Below are 19,838 nucleotides of genomic sequence, written 5' to 3'. Positions count from 1 at the left end.
GTGTGCGTGTGTGATGTGTGCGTGTGCGTGTGTGATGTGTGCGTGTGTGATGTGTGTGTGTGCGTGTGTGATGTGTGCGTGTGCGTGTGTGATGTGTGCGTGTGCGTGTGTGATGTGTGCGTGTGCGTGTGTGATGTGTGCGTGTGCGTGTGTGATGTGTGCGTGTGCGATGTGTGCGTGTGCGATGTGTGATGTGTGCGTGTGTGATGTGTGCGTGTGTGATGTGTGCGTGTGTGATGTATGCGTGTGTGATGTGTGCGTGTGTGCATGTGCGATGTGTGCGGCCGTGCGTGTGCGTGTGTGATGTGTGTGTGTGATGTGTGCGGCCGTGCGTGTGTGATCTGTGCGTGTGTGATGTGTGCGTGTGTGCATGTGCGATGTGTGCGGCCGTGCGTGTGCGTGTGTGATGTGTGTGTGTGTGATGTGTGCGGCCGTGTGTGTGTGATGTGTGCGTGTGTGATGTGTGCGTGTGTGATGTGTGCGTGTGCGATGTGTGCGTGTGTGATGTGTGCGTGTGTGATGTGTGCGTGTGTGATATGTGCGTGTGTGATGTGTGCGTGTGCGATGTGTGCGTGTGCGATGTGTGCGTGTGTGATGTGTGCGTGTGTGATGTGTGCGTGTGTGATGTGTGCGTGTGTGATATGTGCGTGTGTGATGTGTGCGTGTGCGATGTGTGCGTGTGCGATGTGTGCGTGTGTGATGTGTGCGTGTGTGATATGTGCGTGTGTGATGTGTGCGTGTGCGATGTGTGCGGCCGTGCGTGTGTGATGTGTGCGTGTGCGATGTGTGCGTGTGCGATGTGTGCGTGTGCGTGTGTGATATGTGCGTGTGTGATGTGTGCGTGTGCGTGTGTGATGTGTGCGTGTGTGTGTGTGTGTGTGCGTGTGTGATGTGTGCGTGTGCGTGTGTGTGTGTGTCTCCATACTTGTATAGCAGAATAATATATATATGCATCAAAATGCAAAATATTTAACAACAAAATATCAATAAATATCAATAAATATCAACCCGTTCTTTTGGAATTTGGTTCCAATGGCTTTAAAAATGATCTTTGCAAAGTTTTGAGGAAATTCACTCAGATCTACAGGTCCAACACAGGATGTCATTCACTCAGATCTACAGGTCCAACACAGGATGTCATTCACTCAGATCTACAGGTCCAACACAGCATGTCATTCACTCAGATCTACAGGTCCAACACAGCATGTCATTCACTCAGATCTACAGGTCCAACACAGCATGTCATTCACTCAGATCTACAGGTCCAACACAGCATGTCATTCACTCAGATCTACAGGTCCAACACAGGATGTCATTCACTCAGATCTACAGGTCCAACACAGGATGTCATTCACTCAGATCTACAGGTCCAACACAGCATGTCATTCACTCAGATCTACAGGTCCAATACAGGATGTCATTCACTCAGATCTACAGGTCCAACACAGCATGTCATTCACTCAGATCTACAGGTCCAACACAGCATGTCATTCACTCAGATCTACAGGTCCAATACAGGATGTCATTCACTCAGATCTACAGGTCCAACACAGCATGTCATTCACTCAGATCTACAGGTCCAATACAGGATGTCATTCACTCAGATCTACAGGTCCAACACAGCATGTCATTCACTCAGATCTACAGGTCCAACACAGCATGTCATTCACTCAGATCTACAGGTCCAATACAGGATGTCATTCACTCAGATCTACAGGTCCAACACAGCATGTCATTCACTCAGATCTACAGGTCCAACACAGCATGTCAAATTTGAGTAAAAGTGGCGTTTTCGGTGCTTTTAGGACTCCCATTTTCTATTAACATAATATGTAAATTTTCAACAAATAGCTTTTTGAGAAGATGTTTTTGGAAAGAGCTAAATGTGTTTACTTAAAGGGATTGTTCAGATTCTTTTTTACCTTAATCTGTTTGAAATACTTGCCAATAATATAGTGGTTGCAACTGTATTAATTGATTGCCCGAGTCCCGTGGTGGGAGTTCTGCTCTGGTTTTGAGCAATATTAAGTAGTTAAAAGTAAATGAATCCACAAAACTAACGTAATTTGTATTGTTGACCTATTTCTAAAATATTAGCGCAACTTTCGTTCATTTCTTACCCCTCTATCACACGGAACTATGTTTTTTGTGTCCATATCACTACGCCCAAAAAGTAGTTCCATGTGATAGAGGGGTCAAAGTTGAACGAAAGTTGCGCTAATATTTTAGAAATAGGTCATTGTGTGCATTGTTGTGGTTATGTTGTGTGCATTGTTGTGGTTGTGTTGTGTGCATTGTTGTTGTGTGCATTGTTGTGGTTATGTTGTGTGCATTGTTGTTGTGTGCATTGTTGTGGTTATGTTGTGTGCATTGTTGTTGTGTGCATTGTTGTGGTTATGTTGTGTGCATTGTTGTTGTTATGTTGTGTGCATTGTTGTGGTTATGTTGTGTGCATTGTTGTGGTTATGTTGTGTGCATTGTTGTGGTTATGTTGTGTGCATTGTTGTGGTTATGTTGTGTGCATTGTTGTGGTTATGTTGTGTGCATTGTTGTTGTGTGCATTGTTGTGGTTATGTTGTGTGCATTGTTGTTGTGTGCATTGTTGTTGTGTGCATTGTTGTGGTTATGTTGTGTGCATTGTTGTTGTGTGCATTGTTGTGGTTATGTTGTGTGCATTGTTGTTGTGTGCATTGTTGTGGTTATGTTGTGTGCATTGTTGTTGTGTGCATTGTTGTGGTTATGTTGTGTGCATTGTTGTGGTTATGTTGTGTGCATTGTTGTGGTTATGTTGTGTGCATTGTTGTTGTGTGCATTGTTGTGGTTATGTTGTGTGCATTGTTGTGGTTATGTTGTGTGCATTGTTGTTGTGTGCATTGTTGTGGTTATGTTGTGTGCATTGTTGTTGTGTGCATTGTTGTGGTTATGTTGTGTGCATTGTTGTGGTTATGTTGTGTGCATTGTTGTTGTGTGCATTGTTGTGGTTATGTTGTGTGCATTGTTGTGGTTATGTTGTGTGCATTGTTGTTGTGTGCATTGTTGTGGTTATGTTGTGTGCATTGTTGTTGTGTGCATTGTTGTGGTTATGTTGTGTGCATTGTTGTTGTGTGCATTGTTGTGGTTATGTTGTGTGCATTGTTGTGGTTATGTTGTGTGCATTGTTGTGGTTATGTTGTGTGCATTGTTGTTGTGTGCATTGTTGTTGTGTGCATTGTTGTTGTGTGCATTGTTGTTGTTGACAACCAATGGGTTCTGTATGTCCTCGGCTGGATCATCATAGGAAACAAAAGTTCGTAGTCTTGCACTGTTGCTTTGTGTTAAAGCTCTCTGTAGTTGTTCTCCTGCATGTGCCTGGAAGTCGACCCATTGCTATTCCGGGGTTAGTCCGACAGCGGACAGGCATACCGCTGGTTGGCTGGGGCATACTGACGGGCATACTGACGGGCATACTGACGGGCATACAGCTGGAAGGCTGGGGCATACTGACGGGAATACCGCTGGTTGGCTGGGGCATACTGACGGGAATACAGCTGGAAGGCTGGGGCATACTGACGGGAATACCGCTGGTTGGCTGGGGCATACTGACGGGCATACAGCTGGAAGGCTGGGGCATACTGACGGGAATACCGCTGGTTGGCTGGGGCATACTGACGGGAATACCGCTGGTTGGCTGGGGCATACTGACGGGCATACAGCTGGAAGGCTGGGGCATACTGACGGGCATACCGCTGGAAGGCTGGGGCATACTGACGGGAATACCGCTGGAAGGCTGGGGCATACTGACGGGCATACAGCTGGTTGGCTGGGGCATACTGACGGGAATACCGCTGGTTGGCTGGGGCATACTGACGGGCATACAGCTGGAAGGCTGGGGCATACTGACGGGCATACAGCTGGAAGGCTGGGGCATACTGACGGGCATACAGCTGGAAGGCTGGGGCATACTGACGGGCATACCGCTGGTTGGCTGGGGCATACTGACGGGAATACCGCTGGTTGGCTGGGGCATACTGACGGGAATACCGCTGGAAGGCTGGGGCATACTGACGGGCATACAGCTGGAAGGCTGGGGCATACTGACGGGCATACAGCTGGAAGGCTGGGGCATACTGACGGGCATACCGCTGGAAGGCTCGGGCATACTGACGGGCATACAGCTGGAAGGCTGGGGCATACTGACAGGCATACCGCTGGTTGGCTGGGGCATACTGACGGGAATACAGCTGGAAGGCTGGGGCATACTGACGGGCATACCGCTGGTTGGCTGGGGCATACTGACGGGCATACAGCTGGAAGGCTGGGGCATACTGACGGGCATACAGCTGGAAGGCTGGGGCATACTGACGGGCATACAGCTGGAAGGCTGGGGCATACTGACGGGAATACCGCTGGAAGGCTGGGGCATACTGACGGGAATACCGCTGGTTGGCTGGGGCATACTGACGGGCATACAGCTGGAAGGCTGGGGCATACTGACGGGCATACTGACGGGCATACAGCTGGAAGGCTGGGGCATACTGACGGGCATACCGCTGGAAGGCTGGGGCATACTGACGGGCATACCGCTGGAAGGCTGGGGCATACTGACGGGCATACTGACGGGCATACTGACGGGCATACAGCTGGAAGGCTGGGGCATACTGACGGGAATACCGCTGGTTGGCTGGGGCATACTGACGGGAATACAGCTGGAAGGCTGGGGCATACTGACGGGAATACCGCTGGTTGGCTGGGGCATACTGACGGGCATACAGCTGGAAGGCTGGGGCATACTGACGGGAATACCGCTGGTTGGCTGGGGCATACTGACGGGAATACCGCTGGTTGGCTGGGGCATACTGATGGGCATACAGCTGGAAGGCTGGGGCATACTGACGGGCATACAGCTGGAAGGCTGGGGCATACTGACGGGCATACCGCTGGAAGGCTGGGGCATACTGACGGGAATACCGCTGGAAGGCTGGGGCATACTGACGGGCATACAGCTGGTTGGCTGGGGCATACTGACGGGAATACCGCTGGTTGGCTGGGGCATACTGACGGGCATACCGCTGGTTGGCTGGGGCATACTGACGGGCATACAGCTGGAAGGCTGGGGCATACTGACGGGCATACCGCTGGTTGGCTGGGGCATACTGACGGGAATACCGCTGGTTGGCTGGGGCATACTGACGGGCATACAGCTGGAAGGCTGGGGCATACTGACGGGCATACAGCTGGAAGGCTGGGGCATACTGACGGGCATACCGCTGGTTGGCTGGGGCATACTGACGGGCATACAGCTGGAAGGCTGGGGCATACTGACGGGAATACAGCTGGAAGGCTGGGGCATACTGACGGGCATACCGCTGGTTGGCTGGGGCATACTGACGGGCATACAGCTGGAAGGCTGGGGCATACTGACGGGAATACCGCTGGTTGGCTGGGGCATACTGACGGGCATACAGCTGGAAGGCTGGGGCATACTGACGGGCATACAGCTGGTTGGCTGGGGCATACTGACGGGCATACAGCTGGTTGGCTGGGGCATACTGACGGGCATACTGACGGGCATACAGCTGGAAGGCTGGGGCATACTGACGGGCATACCGCTGGTTGGCTGGGGCATACTGACGGGCATACAGCTGGAAGGCTGGGGCATACTGACGGGAATACCGCTGGAAGGCTGGGGCATACTGACGGGAATACAGCTGGAAGGCTGGGGCATACTGACGGGCATACAGCTGGAAGGCTGGGGCATACTGACGGGCATACAGCTGGAAGGCTGGGGCATACTGACGGGCATACAGCTGGAAGGCTGGGGCATACTGACGGGCATACAGCTGGAAGGCTGGGGCATACTGACGGGCATACAGCTGGAAGGCTGGGGCATACTGACGGGCATACAGCTGGAAGGCTGGGGCATACTGACGGGCATACAGCTGGAAGGCTGGGGCATACTGACGGGCATACAGCTGGAAGGCTGGGGCATACTGACGGGCATACAGCTGGAAGGCTGGGGCATACTGACGGGCATACAGCTGGAAGGCTGGGGCATACTGACGGGCATACAGCTGGAAGGCTGGGGCATACTGACGGGAATACCGCTGGTTGGCTGGGGCATACTGACGGGCATACAGCTGGAAGGCTGGGGCATACTGACGGGCATACAGCTGGAAGGCTGGGGCATACTGACGGGCATACAGCTGGAAGGCTGGGGCATACTGACGGGCATACCGCTGGAAGGCTGGGGCATACTGACGGGCATACAGCTGGAAGGCTGGGGCATACTGACGGGCATACAGCTGGAAGGCTGGGGCATACTGACGGGAATACCGCTGGAAGGCTGGGGCATACTGACGGGAATACCGCTGGTTGGCTGGGGCATACTGACGGGCATACAGCTGGAAGGCTGGGGCATACTGACGGGCATACAGCTGGAAGGCTGGGGCATACTGACGGGAATACCGCTGGTTGGCTGGGGCATACTGACGGGAATACCGCTGGTTGGCTGGGGCATACTGACGGGCATACAGCTGGAAGGCTGGGGCATACTGACGGGCATACAGCTGGAAGGCTGGGGCATACTGACGGGAATACCGCTGGTTGGCTGGGGCATACTGACGGGCATACAGCTGGAAGGCTGGGGCATACTGACGGGCATACAGCTGGAAGGCTGGGGCATACTGACGGGCATACCGCTGGTTGGCTGGGGCATACTGACGGGCATACTGACGGGCATACAGCTGGAAGGCTGGGGCATACTGACGGGCATACCGCTGGTTGGCTTAGATAGCATTTCAAGTAGACTTAGATAGTATTTTAAATATAGCACTTTATGTAGACTTAGTATTTTAAATATAGCACTTTATGTAGACTTAGATAGTATTTTAAATATAGCACTTTATGTAGACTTAGATAGTATTTTAAATATAGCACTTTATGTAGACTTAGATAGTATTTTAAATATAGTATTTTAAACAGACTTATAGCACTTTATGTAGACTTAGATAGTATTTTAAACAGACTTATAGCATGTTATGTAGACAGCACTAGAATTACATTTTATGTAGTCATAGCACTTCATAGTATATATGTATAGCATAGTATAGTATATATGTATAGTTTACACATATAGTTTAATTATATAGATATTCCACTGTTACTTTCTTAGCTTACGCATGTTTCATGATAACTACTTGTTATGTATGTGATGTATTGCCATGATTTTGTTCTTGCTTAATGTAAATCGCTCTGGATTAAGAGCGTCTGATAAATGCCTAAATTGTACAACAGAGCAGTTTAACGTCATGCCCAGGACACACACACACACACACACACACACACACACACACACACACACACACACACACACACACACACACACATACACACACACACACACTGGCTTCCATTGACAATGAATGGTAGACTGTATCTTTGCATCTTCATGTCGCTGTGCTTCCATTGACAATGAATGGTAGACTGTATCTTTGTATCTTCATGTCGCTGTGCTTCCATTGACAATGAATGGTAGACTGTATCTTTGCATCTTCATGTCGCTGGCTTCCATTGACAATGAATGGTAGACTGTATCTTTGCATCTTCATGTCGCTGGCTTCCATTGACAATGAATGGTAGACTGTATCTTTGCATCTTCATGACGCTGTGCTTCCATTGACAATGAATGGTAGACTGTATCTTTGTGTCTGCCCGTGTGAACGCACCATTGGTGTGATAGTGATGTCATGGTGATGTCATAGTGTGGTAGCGATGTCATTGGTCTATACATAGAAACACAGTGATGTCATATGTCTATACAGAGACAGGCTCGAGCATGCGCTTCTAATCAGCGTTTGATTGGACGAAGACAATGGAGTCGTTTCCCCTAACGAGTCTCACCTGGTGGACGATGCCAGCCTTAACGAGGTTCCCTTAACGAGGTGCCCATGCTGTTGCCAGTAATCGGATTAAAACCTGTTAGCAGCTAATTAGTGGAGCGCTAATCAGGACCCAGCCTTGTGCCACAGGCAGACAGACAGGCAGGCAGACAGACAGGCTGATAGGCAGACATACTGGTAGGCTGGTAGGCAGGCTGGCAGGCAGGCAGACAGGCAGGCAGGCAGACAGACAGGCTGGTAGGCAGGCTGGCAGGCAGACAGGCAGGCAGGCAGACAGGCTGGTAGGCAGGCTGGCAGGCAGACAGACAGGCAGACAGGCTGGTAGGCAGACAGACAGGCAGACAGGCTGGTAGGCAGGCAGGCAGGCAGACAGGCAGACAGACAGACAGACAGACAGACAGACAGACAGACAGGCAGGCAGACAGACAGGCTGGTAGGCAGACAGACAGGCAGACAGACAGGCAGACAGACATACAGACATACAGACAGACAGACAGACAGACAGACAGGCAGACAGACAGACAGACATACAGACAGACAGACAGACAGACAGACAGGCAGACAGGCAGGCAGGCAGGTAAATAAATGGTGCATTTATATAGTGCCTTTATCCAAGGCATTCACCACATTCACACACCTTTACATAGATTGTGCATTACATTCACCACATTCACACACCATTACATAGATTGTGCATTACATTCACCCATTCACACACACATTCACACACCTTTACATAGATTGTGCATTACATTCACACACCATTACATAGATTGTGCATTACATTCACCCATTCACACACACATTCACACACCTTTACATAGATTGTGCATTACATTCACACACCTTTACATAGATTGTGCATTACATTCACCCATTCACACACACATTCACACACCTTTACATAGATTGTGCATTACATTCAGCCTCTTAGTCTAGTAGCCCATAGAGCCCATAGAGCCCCATTGTGAACCCGGACATGATGAGTACACCAAGGTTTTATGTTATAAATGTTTAGTATGGGTCCCCAGCATGTAGAAACTGATGTTATAAATGTTTAGTATGGGTCCCCAGCATGTAGAAACTGATGTTATAAATGTTTAGTATGGGTCCCCAGCATGTAGAAACTGATGTTATAAATGTTTAGTATGGGTCCCCAGCATGTAGAAACTGATGTTATAAATGTTTAGTATGGGTCCCCAGCATGTAGAAACTGCCGGATGCTAACTTGCATATGTTGAGCAATTTTCATAATTGGCATAATATGTGACCATTTTCAAATTGATGATGTCAGCACATTTGGGCATGGCCGTTTTAAGCCCAATGAGTGTTTTTTTGCAAAACTAAAGCTTGGAATGGATTCAGCATCATGAAAACCCCCTAGTTTGACACATCACATGCTAGATAAAGCATGATGAAATTTTGAATATTTTGCCTTCTATAGGTTGTTAATGGTATGGTCACATATTATGCCAATTATGAAAATTGCTCAACATATGCAAGTTAGCATCCGGAAGTTTCTACATGCTGGGGACCCATACTAAACATTTATAACATAAAACGTTGGTGTACTCAACATGTCCGGGTTCACTTTTTGGCTACTAGGCTATCTGCTGACCTTACTTATAGATGGAATGAGCTTAGAATCAATCGTTGTATCTAGGAATCTTGTATTCCTCCACACTCACTACCCCATCCCCACCAATGACTATTTCCTGGTGCCTGTGAGCACCAGTCCTAAGGTCAAATATGACCTCCTTAGTTTTTTAAGTGGTGCAACCACTTCCTTAAGTGACTGTGTGTGGGTGGGTGGCTTGCTGGGTGGCTGGGTGGGTGGCTGGCTGGCTGGCTGGCTGGCTGGCTGGCTGGCTGGCTGGCTGGCTGGCTGGCTGGCTGGCTGGCTGGCTGGCTGGCTGGCTGGGTGCGTCTGAGCACGAAAACAGCATGGTTGTTTTTCACCACCTGTGTGCAACCTAACACACACACAAACACACGCACATATTAACTGTATATATGGTGATTTCGGGTGTCCCAGTACAGTACAGTACAGTACAGTACAGTACAGTACAGTACAGTACAGTACAGTACAGTACAGTACAGTACAGTACAGTACAGTAGAGGGACCCCCACACGGTAACTCTGTCATTTCTCAACCGTTTCGGATGCGGGGCGGCTCGCCGGAATCGGGCCGGCACCCTGGGTGCCAGATCTAGCAGATCTACAAGCTCAAAACGCGTAGTAATAGTAACGCGACAGTAATATGCAATGTGTGGAACTATAGTGGCCCTCTGGAGTGAGCGTGGAACTATAGTGGCCCTCTGGAGTGAGCGTGGAACTATAGTGGCCATTTGGAGTGAGAGTGGAACTATAGTGGCCCTCTGGAGTGAGTGTGGAACTATAGTGGCCCTCTAGAGTGAGCGTGGAACTATAGTGGCCCTCTGGAGTGAGAGTGGAACTATAGTGGCCCTCTGGAGTGAGTGTGGAACTATAGTGGCCCTCTAGAGTGAGCGTGGAACTATAGTGGCCCTCTGGAGTGAGTGTGGAACTATAGTGGCCCTCTGGAGTGAGTGTGGAACTATAGTGGCCCACTGCAGTGAGTGTGGAACTATAGTGGCCCTCTAGAGTGAGCGTGGAACTATAGTGGCCATTTGGAGTGAGTGTGGAACTATAGTGGCCCTTTGGAGTGAGTGTGGAACTATAGTGGCCCTTTGGAGTGAGTGTGGAACTATAGAGCGTCGCAGTCCCGCCCCCTACCATGGCCCAGGAAATGAATCCCAATGCATTTTTCCCATAGACATTTTAAAAAGTATTTATTTAAAGACGGTTACGCCGCGGACAAAGCCAACTCGAGTCGTGACAACTCATGACAACACAAACAATATTTTGGACCAAACAAATAATTACAAAGAAGAAAAACAACAAAAAAAGTGTTAACCTGCCGTTTTTTTCTTCTTTCTAATTATTTGTTCGGCCCAAAAAATTGTGTTTGTTGTCATGATTTGTCACGCCTCGAGTTGGCTTTGTCCACGGCGTAAACGTCTTTAAATAAATACTTTCTGAAATGTCTATGAGGAAAATGAACGGAGAATCATTTCCTGGGCCATGGTAGGGGGCGGGACTGCGACGCTCTATAGTGGCCCTCTAGAGTGAGTGTGGAACTATAGTGGTCCTCTGGAGTGAGCGTGGAACTATAGTGGTCCTCTGGAGTGAGCGTGGAACTATAGTGGTCCTCTGGAGTGAGTGTGGAACTATAGTGGCCCTTTGGAGTGAGCGTGGAACTATAGTGGTCCTCTGGAGTGAGCGTGGAACTATAGTGGTCCTCTGGAGTGAGCGTGGAACTATAGTGGTCCTCTAGAGTGAGTGTGGAACTATAGTGGTCCTCTGGCGTGAGTGTGGAACTATAGTGGTCCTCTGGAGTGAGCGTGGAACTATAGTGGTCCTCTGGAGTGAGCGTGGAACTATAGTGGTCCTCTGGAGTGAGCGATGAACTATAGTGGTCCTCTGGAGTGAGCGTGGAACTATAGTGGCCCTCTAGTCTAGAGTGAGTGTGGAACTATAGTGGCCCTCTAGTCTAGAGTGAGTGTGGAACTATAGTGGCCCTCTGGAGTGAGCGTGGAACTATAGTGGTCCTCTGGAGTGAGCGTGGAACTATAGTGGTCCTCTGGAGTGAGTGTGGAACTATAGTGGTCCTCTGGAGTGAGCGTGGAACTATAGTGGCCCTCTAGTCTAGAGTGAGTGTGGAACTATAGTGGTCCTCTAGTCTAGAGTGAGTGTGGAACTATAGTGGTCCTCTGGAGTGAGCGTGGAACTATAGTGGTCCTCTGGAGTGAGCGTGGAACTATAGTGGTCCTCTGGAGTGAGCGTGGAACTATAGTGGTCCTCTGGAGTGAGCGTGGAACTATAGTGGCCCTCTAGTCTATAGTGAGTGTGGAACTTAGCTTACGCATGTTTCATGATAACTACTTGTTGTGATGAAAATTCAAAAAGGCGTCCAAAGGCGCCATTGGCAACGAGGGCGTCCCGTGGCACTGAGTGAGTTAAGATAAAGGCCTAAAATATGAATGTCACCAACCTAATAATAAATACAGGTCCATCTCAATGAATTAGAATATTGTGTAAAAGTACATTTTCATCTGTAATATAATTCAAAAAGTGAAACTTTCATATATTCTCAATTCATTGTGTATAAAGTGAAGTATTTAAAACATTTTTTTTGTTTTAATCTTGATGATTATGGCGTACAGCTCATGAAAATCAAAAAAATCGTATCAATGAATTAGAATATTTTACGAGACAACTAAAAAATATATATTTTTAAACGAGAAATGTCGACCATCTGAAAAGTATATTAATGTATGCAGTTAATACTTGGTCTGGGCTACCTTTGAACAAATCATTTCATCAATGGGGCGTGGCATGGAGGTGATCAGCCAATGGGGCGTGGCATGGAGGTGATCAGCCTGTGGCACTGTTGAGGTGTTATGGAAGCCCAGGTTTGCTTTGATAACAGCCGTAAATTAATTTGTATTGTTCAGTCTCATGTCTCACACCTTCCCCTTGACAATACAACCTAGATTATCTGTGGGGTTCAGGTCAGGCCAGTTGGCTGGTCAGTTAAGCACAGTAATACCATGGTCAGTACAACAGTTACTAGTAGTTTTATCACAGTAATACCATGGTCAGTACACCAGTTACTAGTAGTTTTAACACAGTAATGTCATGGTCAGTACACCAGTAGTTTTAACACAGTAATATCACGGTCAGTACACCAGTTACTAGTAGTTTTAACACAGTAATACCATGGTCAGTACACCAGTTACTAGTAGTTTTAACACAGTAATACCATGGTCAGTACACCAGTTACTAGTAGTTTTAACACAGTAATACCATGGTCAGTACACCATGCAGTTACTAGTAGTTTTAACACAGTAATACCATGGTCAGTACAACAGTTACTAGTAGTTTTATCACAGTAATACCATGGTCAGTACACCAGTTACTAGTAGTTTTAACACAGTATTATCATGGTCAGTACACCAGTTACTAGTAGTTTTAACACAGTAATACCATGGTCAGTACACCAGTTACTAGTAGTTTTAACACAGTAATACCATGGTCAGTACACCATGCAGTTACTAGTAGTTTTAACACAGTAATGCCATGGTCAGTACACCAGTTACTAGTAGTTTTAACACAGTAATACCATGGTCAGTACACCATGCAGTTACTAGTAGTTTTAACACAGTAATGCCATGGTCAGTACACCAGTTACCAGTAGTTTTAACACAGTAATATCACGGTCAGTACACCAGTTACTAGTAGTTTTAACACAGTAATACCATGGTCAGTACACCAGTTACTAGTAGTTTTAACACAGTAATACCATGGTCAGTACACCAGTTACTAGTAGTTTTAACACAGTAATACCATGGTCAGTACACCAGTTACTAGTAGTTTTAACACAGTAATACCATGGTCAGTACACCAGTTACTAGTAGTTTTATCACAGTAATACCATGGTCAGTACACCAGTTACTAGTAGTTTTAACACAGTAATACCATGGTCAGTACACCAGTTACTAGTAGTTTTAACACAGTAATACCATGGTCAGTACACCAGTTACTAGTAGTTTTAACACAGTAATACCATGGTCAGTACACCAGTTACTAGTAGTTTTAACACAGTAATATCACGGTCAGTACACCAGTTACTAGTAGTTTTAACACAGTAATACCATGGTCAGTACACCATGCAGTTACTAGTAGTTTTAACACAGTAATGCCATGGTCAGTACACCAGTTACTAGTAGTTTTAACACAGTAATACCATGGTCAGTACACCATGCAGTTACTAGTAGTTTTAACACAGTAATGCCATGGTCAGTACACCAGTTACCAGTAGTTTTAACACAGTAATATCACGGTCAGTACACCAGTTACTAGTAGTTTTAACACAGTAATACCATGGTCAGTACACCAGTTACTAGTAGTTTTAACACAGTAATACCATGGTCAGTACACCAGTTACTAGTAGTTTTAACACAGTAATACCATGGTCAGTACACCAGTTACTAGTAGTTTTAACACAGTAATACCATGGTCAGTACACCAGTTACTAGTAGTTTTATCACAGTAATACCATGGTCAGTACACCAGTTACTAGTAGTTTTAACACAGTAATACCATGGTCAGTATACACCAGTTACTAGTAGTTTTAACACAGTAATACCATGGTCAGTACACCAGTTACTAGTAGTTTTAACACAGTAATACCATGGTCAGTACACCAGTTACTAGTAGTTTTAACACAGTAATATCACGGTCAGTACACCATGCAGTTACTAGTAGTTTTAACACAGTAATACCATGGTCAGTACACCATGCAGTTACTAGTAGTTTTAACACAGTAATACCATGGTCAGTACACCATGCAGTTACTAGTAGTTTTAACACAGTAATATCATGGTCAGTACACCAGTAGTTTTAACACAGTAATACCATGGTCAGTACACCAGTTACTAGTAGTTTTAACACAGTAATACCATGGTCAGTACACCAGTTACTAGTAGTTTTAACACAGTAATACCACGGTCAGTACACCAGTTACTAGTAGTTTTAACACAGTAATACCATGGTCAGTACACCAGTTACTAGTAGTTTTAACACAGTAATACCATGGTCAGTACACCAGTTACTAGTAGTTTTAACACAGTAATACCATGGTCAGTACACCAGTTACTAGTAGTTTTAACACAGTAATATCACGGTCAGTACACCATGCAGTTACTAGTAGTTTTAACACAGTAATACCATGGTCAGTACACCAGTTACTAGTAGTTTTAACACAGTAATACCATGGTCAGTACACCATGCAGTTACTAGTAGTTTTAACACAGTAATGCCATGGTCAGTACACCAGTTACTAGTAGTTTTAACACAGTAATACCATGGTCAGTACACCATGCAGTTACTAGTAGTTTTAACACAGTAATGCCATGGTCAGTACACCAGTTACCAGTAGTTTTAACACAGTAATATCACGGTCAGTACACCAGTTACTAGTAGTTTTAACACAGTAATACCATGGTCAGTACACCAGTTACTAGTAGTTTTAACACAGTAATACCATGGTCAGTACACCAGTTACTAGTAGTTTTAACACAGTAATACCATGGTCAGTACACCAGTTACTAGTAGTTTTAACACAGTAATACCATGGTCAGTACACCAGTTACTAGTAGTTTTATCACAGTAATACCATGGTCAGTACACCAGTTACTAGTAGTTTTAACACAGTAATACCATGGTCAGTACACCAGTTACTAGTAGTTTTAACACAGTAATACCATGGTCAGTACACCAGTTACTAGTAGTTTTAACACAGTAATACCATGGTCAGTACACCAGTTACTAGTAGTTTTAACACAGTAATATCACGGTCAGTACACCATGCAGTTACTAGTAGTTTTAACACAGTAATACCATGGTCAGTACACCATGCAGTTACTAGTAGTTTTAACACAGTAATACCATGGTCAGTACACCATGCAGTTACTAGTAGTTTTAACACAGTAATATCATGGTCAGTACACCAGTAGTTTTAACACAGTAATACCATGGTCAGTACACCAGTTACTAGTAGTTTTAACACAGTAATACCATGGTCAGTACACCAGTTACTAGTAGTTTTAACACAGTAATACCACGGTCAGTACACCAGTTACTAGTAGTTTTAACACAGTAATACCATGGTCAGTACACCAGTTACTAGTAGTTTTAACACAGTAATACCATGGTCAGTACACCAGTTACTAGTAGTTTTAACACAGTAATACCATGGTCAGTACACCAGTTACTAGTAGTTTTAACACAGTAATATCACGGTCAGTACACCATGCAGTTACTAGTAGTTTTAACACAGTAATACCATGGTCAGTACACCAGTTACTAGTAGTTTTAACACAGTAATACCATGGTCAGTACACCATGCAGTTACTAGTAGTTTTAACACAGTAATACCATGGTCAGTACACCAGTTACTAGTAGTTTTGGCTCTGTGGGCAGGTGCCAAATCGAGCTGGAAAGGAAAATTAGCATCTCCATGAAGCTTGTCAACATACTGAAGCACAATGTACTCTAAAAAGATGGCTGTGTTTTCACTGTCAGGATGTGAAGATGAAATGAATATGAGATGTAGTTCAGTAGATGTAGTTCAGTAGATGTAGTTCAGTAGATGTAGTTCAGTAGATGTAGTTCAGTAGAAGAATGAATATGAGATGTAGTTCAGATTCAGATACCTTTATTTGCCATTGTGTAAAACACATAGGAATTTGTTTTGACATTAGCGTGTGTGCATTACATTTTCCTTTTTTCACATGTAACACAAATAACAACAACACAAATACAACACCGTGCAGGAAGTATAAATATAAAGTGCAGAGTTTATGGAACATAGTGCAAAAATGTCCGGTGACACTCCCTAGGGGGCGGGGTGGGAGGGAAACCAGAGTCATTTAGCAGTGACACTCCCTAGGGGGCGGGGGTGGGAGGGAAACCAGAGTCATTTAGCAGCCTGGCGGCTGAGGGGAAAAAGCTCAGTCTGTGGCAGACTTTTGTAGCCTTCGGTAGCCGCAACCGTCTCCCAGAGGGGAGCAGGGTGAGGAGGCCGTGGCCAGGGTGGGAGGGGTCAGCCATGATCTTTCTCCCTCTCTTCAATGCCCTGGAGTCATGCAGGGACTTGAGGGAGGGCAGTGGACGGCCAATCACCCTCTCCGCAGAGCGTATCACCCGCTGCAGCTTGGCGAGATCTTTTGCAGCTGCAGCGGGGAACCAGGTGATGATGGAGTGTGTGAGGATGGACTCAATGATGGCTGTGAAAAACTGAGCCATCATGGTCCTCGATAGTCTGAACTTCCTCAGTTGCCTGAGGAAGTACAGCCTCTTCTGGGCCTTCTTCAGGAGGGCCATGATGTTGAGTTCCCACTTCAGGTCCCGAGAGAGGATCATGCCTAGGAACCGACATGACTCTACTGGGGTCACCTGGGTGCCTCCCAGCATGATGGGAGGGGGCGGGGCTGCGTTCCTCCTGAAGTCCACCACCATCTCCACTGTCTTTAGAGCATTGAGCTCTAAGTTGTTGATGCTGCACCAACTCCGCAGCCGCTCGATCTCCCTCCTGTAGGCCGACTCATCCCCTTTGGAGATGAGGCCCACCAGGGTGGTGTCATCCGCAAACTTCAGGAGCTTGACGGATGGGTGGAGGGAAACACAGCTGTTGGTGTACAGGGAGAACAGGAGTGGGGACAGGACACAGCCCTGCGGGGAACTGGTGTTGGTGGACCTAGAGCTGCAAATACTCTTCCCCAGCTTCACCCGCTGCGACCTGTTGGTGAGGAAGCTCGTAATCCACCTCCGAGTGGAGTCCGGCACTTGCAGCAGGGACAGCTGGTGCTCCAGGATGGATGGCAGGATGGTATTGAAGGCCGAGCTGAAGTCCACGAACAGGATCCTGGCGTAGTCGCCTGCAGTGTCCAGATGTTGTAGGGTGTAGTGTAGAGCCATGTTCACTGCATCCTCCGTGGATCTGTTGGCTCTATACGCGAACTGCAGCGGGTCCAGTACAGGATCGGTGATGCTCTTCAGGTGAGCCAGGACAAGGCGCTCCAGGACCTTCATGACCACAGAGGTCAGGGCGACGGGTCTGTAGTCATTAAGGCCCGACACCTTGGCCTTCTTGGGGACGGGGATGATGGTCGAGACCTTGAAGCCCGCTGGGACGTGACACTGCTCCAGCGAGGCATTGAAGATGTTGGTGAACACCGGGGCGAGCTGGTCAGCGCAGTGCTTCAGGACGGAGGGAGAGACAGAATCCGGACCAGCTGCCTTACGGGGATTCTGGCTCCTCAGCAGCAGTTTTACCTCTCTTTCCGTGACAGAGAGAGGGGGGTGAGGGGATGGTGGTTGTGGCAGGGGGGGGGGTGGAGGAAGAGGGCGGGGGGGAAACTCTCTTTCTCAAACCTACAGTAGAACTCATTGAGCTCGTTTGCAAGGGGGAGGTTGTCAGTTGCCTGTGGGGACTTTGGCTTGTAGTTTGTGATGGTCTTGAGACCTTTCCAGACGGAGGAGGAATTCCCCTCAGAGAGCTGCTGCCGCAGTTTCTCTGAGAAGCGATGTTTCGCCTCCTTCACCGCTTTGGCAAAGCTGTACTTGGCTTGCCTGAACAGAGCCACGTCTCCGTTGCGCCTGGCCACCTCCTTCTCCGTCCTTAGCCTCCTGAGTTGGGCTGAGAACCAGGGCTTGTCATTGTTGTAAACCATCCTGGAGCGGAGTGGGACACACACCTCCTCACCGAAGCTGATGAATGATGTCACAGTGTCTGTGTATTCATCCAGGTTGTTTCCAGCCTCAGGCCCCGCCCACTTGACAAAGTCCTGGTCACAGCCAGCGCTCTCCAGCCAGGCACGGAGTCGCTCACATGCGTCACTGGACCAAACTCTGTAACTCCGCACTACAGGTTTGGATATTTTTAATCTCTGCCTGTAGTGAGGGATAAGATGGATGAGATGGTGATCACCTTTGCCCAGCGCAGCACGGGGGACAGAGTGGTAAGCTTGCTTGATGGTACAGTAGCAGTGATCCAGAGTGTTCACTCCCCGAGTTGGGCACGTGACCTGCTGCCTGTATTTGGGGAGAGCCCGACTCAAATGAGCCTGGTTGAAGTCCCCCAAAACTACAGCAAAACTGTCCGGGTAATTACGCTCCGCCCCCGACAGCTGTTCTGCTAGTGTGTCTACTGCTGCTGTGACGTCAGCATCCGGAGGAATGTAAACACACACGAGGATGAACGCATTAAACTCACGTGGGGAATAGAATGGACGACAGAGGATGAAGAGAGATTCGAGTGCAGTAGAACAGTGTTGATGAATCACTGTCACATCAGAACACCAGCGATTGTTCACAAAAAACATTAATCCGCCTCCACGCGACTTGCCAACCGCCTCGAAGTCTCTGTCAGCTCGAAACGCGGAAAAGCCCTCCAGCTGAACAGCCTCGCCTGGGACTGCCGGCGTTAGATGGGTCTCTACTAACGCGAAGACAGCCGTGGAGTGGAAGTCATTATTCCTTGAGACCAACAACCGGAGTTCATCCATTTTATTGGGTAGAGAGTTCACGTTTCCAAGGAATATACCTGGGAGTGGTGGACGCGATCCTCTCCTGCGTAGACGAGCCAGGCAACCTCCTCTTCTTCCCCGTTGCCTTCTAGTCCAACGTACAGCACTGGCGAAGAACGCCGTCCCTCGCACCAGGATATCCAATATATCCGTGGATCGGGTGAGTAATGTTGGTAAAATGCCCGGTGGGGTTGAACACCCAATGCCCGGTGGGGTTGAACACCCAATGCCCGGTGGGGTTGAACACCCAATGCCCGGTGGGGTTGAACACCCAATGCCCGGTGGGGTTGAACACCCAATGCCCGGTGGGGTTGAACACCCAATGCCCGGTGGGGTTGAACACCCAATGCCCGGTGGGGTTGAACACCCAATGTGCAGAAGCACTTCTTTTGTGTAAGAAGTTAAACAAGACACGTAAACAGCACAGGACAGACAAAACACAGCACACGCCAACACCACAGCAGCTAGACGGCGCCATCTGCTGGCCAACACCACAGCAGCTCCAACACCACAGCAGCTAGACGGCGCCATCTTGACACCACAGCAGCTAGACGCCGCCATCTTGACACCACAGCAGCTAGACGGCGCCATCTGCTGGCCAACACCACAGCAGCTAGACGGCGCCATCTTGACAGCTGTCTAAATACAGTAGTTCAGTAGATGTAGTTCAGTAGATGTAGTTCAGTAGATGTAGTTCAGTAGATGTAGTTCAGTAGATGTAGTTCAGTAGATGTAGTTCAGTAGAAGTCTGACATAAAATGACTCATGTTGATGATGTCATCGACGTGCA

The sequence above is a fragment of the Electrona antarctica genome (assembly GCF_951216825.1).
Source record: "Electrona antarctica genome assembly, contig: scaffold_51, whole genome shotgun sequence".
Taxonomy (NCBI): domain Eukaryota; kingdom Metazoa; phylum Chordata; class Actinopteri; order Myctophiformes; family Myctophidae; genus Electrona; species Electrona antarctica.
Note: the sequence above shows the minus strand (reverse complement) of the source record.